Below are 3,992 nucleotides of genomic sequence, written 5' to 3' on the forward strand. Positions count from 1 at the left end.
GTAATATTTTCCTAATTTGACTCTTATGATATTTGAGATAACAATTAAGTCCTGAATAATTTCTAAAATTAAAAGGAATAAAAGTTGAGCATGCATGACTTTTCAAATTTTCTATTTCCTTTTTCAATTTTTCATTTTCAATTTTTTACTTTGTCAAAATCTTCTAATCGACAAGAACCAACTAAGGTTGATTTTAAATCCTTATTTTCTTTCTCTAATTTACAACAATTTTTTATAATTGTTTTATAAATTGAAATAACTTGTCAGGAGAAAGAGACCGTACCTGACTTACCTTGTCAATCTCGTAATCTGAAGCTCCCGCTAAAGTACTGCTTTCTTACGATGTCGCTCCCCCTTTATCGATGCTCTCGATGTTCATTTCGGACGAGCTTGCTTCGTCTTTGTCTTCATGGTGACTTGCTACTAGCACAAGTCCAGCGAGGGCTTCTATCTCTGATTTAGATGGCATGTCATCCCACGTCGCCTTTAGATTATACTTGGGTCGGACTGGCTTCTTGTTATTTTCCTTATCCTTGTCCTTGCTCTTCAATTTTGGGTAGTTATCTTTGTCATGCCCTTCTTCATTGCAATGGTAGTATCTTACTTTCCTTTTTCTTTTTATACCCTGCATTTCATTAAATTTATTAGATTTAAATAATTTTGTAATTTTTTTTACCATTAACATCTTTTCGTCATCGTCAAGTGATGTCTCGAAATCTGATTCATCCATTTTAGCTTTTAAGGCAATGTTTTGCCTTGATTCCTTCTTTAGACCTACACATCTTGACTCATGAATTTCAAAAGTTGAAAAAGTTCTTCCAAAGTGCTTACCTCTAAATCCTTAGAGATGAAATACGCATCTACTAAGGTCGAGCATTCTGGAGTCTTAGGAAATGTGTTAAGTGTGTACCTTAACAAATCTCGATTGGTTACCTTTTCTCTGAGATTCATGAGTCCGGTGATGAGCTCCTTGATTCTTGAGTGAAGGTGTGCGACAGTTTTGCCTTCTTTTAATCAGAGGTTGCTGATTTGATTCCGGAGCAGGTCCCATCTCGCTATTTTTGCCTTCAAGGCCCCTTCATGTAGTTCTAGGAATCTCCCAGAGCTCCTTGGTTGACTCGTAGGCTCCGATTCGGTTGACTTCTTGTGGTGGTAAGACGCTCAGTAGATGAAACTCTGCTTTGTCGTTTTCCACGAAGTCGGCTTACTCCTTCTTCGTCTATTGATATTCTTCTTTATCTTTCGGAGCTACAAAACCATATTTCATAATTATTAATAATTCAAAATCTGTTTTAAAAAAATACCTCCATCTTTTTCTTCTAGCTCACAAATTCCCCCTCGAACTTAGGTGGGTTGATGTTGTTGGAGCCCCAAGGTTATTTTGATGTGATCAAATAAGTTAAGTTAGGTCCTGTAGTTTTTGATCCCTTTGTCTAAGTGCGCAGGATCTTAGGGGCACAGGAAGTCGAGCGGAAGATGCAGCCAGCGAGAAGGATGGCACGGGAGAGAGTCGACGGGCTCGGTGAGTCTGAGGGACAAGGCGCCGCGGAAGAGTACACCGGTGGACGAGAAGAACGTGCATGACGTCCGACGGACAAAAAGCTAGAGCGAAAGCCTGCTCGAGGAGAAGGCCGAAATTGAGTTTGGGTGAACCTTATTTCGGTTGGCCGAAATCACCCAAGCGAGCGGAGCCGGAGCGAAAGACCCGGACCGAGGCGAGTAGCACTAGAGTAGAGGGCCCAGACTGAAAAAAGTCAACTATATTGACTTTAAGTGTCCGGGCGCCTGGACCCATTTCGGGTGCTCGGAGCGATTCTGGGTGCTCGAAACCTGATTCTATCCAGATCGCATTTGACCGTAATCCGTTGTGGAAGGGATAAAGTTTTATCCCCCTCCAGGCGCGTGGAACCCTTCTAAGCGCCCCGACCAATGCTATAAATATAGTCTTTGTCCAAGAAGCTAAAATCAACAAGCATTCTTGTAATAACACTTGTTCATGCTCTAGTTTTCATTTAGCTTCTAATTTTTTTTTGCTTACACTGTTGTAAAGAGGCTTCTTCGCTTGAAGGAGAATTAGTGCATTTCACTTCCTTGGATTAACAACCTCCTCAGTTGTAACCAAGTAATTCAGGTGTCTCTTTCTTTTTAGTTCATTTTCTATTCTAGCTTTATGCAACTGTTCGTTTAAGTTCGAGAAGGGTTTGTCTTTATTTTTGCAGAGCTATTCAACCCCCTTTTCGCCAGCCAATTGGGGTCCTACAAGTGGTATCAAAGCCAAGGCGCTTCAGGAGAACTAACCGCCGATCGAAGCAAAGATGATGGTCAGACCGAGCATATACCCGCCGAAGTTCGAGGGGGAGTTCGCTAGCTGGAAAAAACGAATGCAGGTATTTTTTAAATCTAACTTTGAATTACTTTTAATAATGAAGTTTGGTTTTGTAGCACCCGAAGGTAAGGAAGAATACCAGTAGACAATGAAAGAGCAGGTCGACTACGTGGCAAACGACAAAGCAGAATTCCATCTGTTAAGCGTCCTTCTGCCACAAGAAGTCAACCGGATCGGTACCTACAACTCAGCAAAAGAGCTTTGGGAGAAGTTCCTTAAGCTACACAAAGGGCCATCTGAGGCCAAGCTAGCGAGACGAGACTTATTCCGCAACCAACTGATGAACCTATGGCTTAAAGAAGATGAATCAATTACACATCTTCACTCGAGGACTAAGGAGCGCATCACCAGACTTTCGAATCTCGGAGAAAAGGTCAGTAATCGAGATTCACTAAGGTATGCTCTCAATGCATTCCCTAGGAATACCAAATGGGCATAATTAGTAGATGCCTTCTATATCTCTAAGGACTTAGAATCTATTACATTAGAAGAATTCTTTTCAACTTTTGGAGTGCATGAATCGAGATGTGCAGGTATGAATTAAGGAGCTGAAGCACAACATCGCCCTCAAAGTAACAAGAGACGAACATGAGTCAGAATCTTCTCTCGACAACGAAGAAATGGTAATGATGGTAAGACGTTTTAAAAAGTTGTGTAAATCTAGAAAAACTAATCATCCGCAGGGTAGAAAGAAAAGGACGATTAGATGCTACCACTGCAATGAAGAAGGGTACGTCAAAGACAACTGCCCCAAGCTAAGGAACAAGGATAAGGATAAAGGAAAGAAGCATGTTCAAACAAACAAGTACAAGACACTAAAGGCGACGTAGGACAATACGTCATCCAAATCCGAAGTCGAGGCTTTCTCCGGACTTGCATTAATAGCAAATCATCAAGAAGATGAACACAAAGCAAGCTCATTCGAAATGAGCATCGAGAGTATCGATGAAGGGGGAGCTACATCGGATGAAAGCAGCAGTTCAGGGGGAGCTTCGGATAACAAAGTCGACAGGGTAAGTTAGGTACGATCTCTCCCACCTGACAAGTTATTTAAGTTTGTGAAATTATTGACCAAAAAATGTTGCAAACTTGAAAAAGAAATTAAAATTTTAAATTAATTCTAGCAAAATCTTGCCCATTAGAAGAATTTAACAAGATTAAACTGGAAAATGATATTTTGCAAAAATAAATAAGTAACTTGAAAAATAATGCATGCTCATATAACACAAGTTTTAGAAAATTCAATAACCTAAATTGATATTTTAGATATCACAAAGGGCAAATTAGAAATATTTTAAAGAAATATGTCTCTAGGAAATACCTAATCAATCCAGTTGGTTAGAACCTATATTGGGTTCCAAAGTCTTGTTTAACTTAAACTTTAATTTGACTTAGTGCTTTCAGCGAGAAAATTAGACATTTAATTTCCTTATGCGACTTTGTCTAGAAGTAGTTGATGATCCAACAACCAAAAAGACCTAGTGCCTCGCCACAGCCTGGAAGCCAAATATTCAAATAAAATGTTTAATTGACTAATGATAAACTATTAAAATTGAAATTAAATAATACTTTGAATAGTTATTCAATTTTTTTAAAAAAAATCTAA

This window comes from Zingiber officinale, chromosome 1B, assembly GCF_018446385.1.
Source record: "Zingiber officinale cultivar Zhangliang chromosome 1B, Zo_v1.1, whole genome shotgun sequence".
NCBI lineage: Eukaryota > Viridiplantae > Streptophyta > Magnoliopsida > Zingiberales > Zingiberaceae > Zingiber > Zingiber officinale.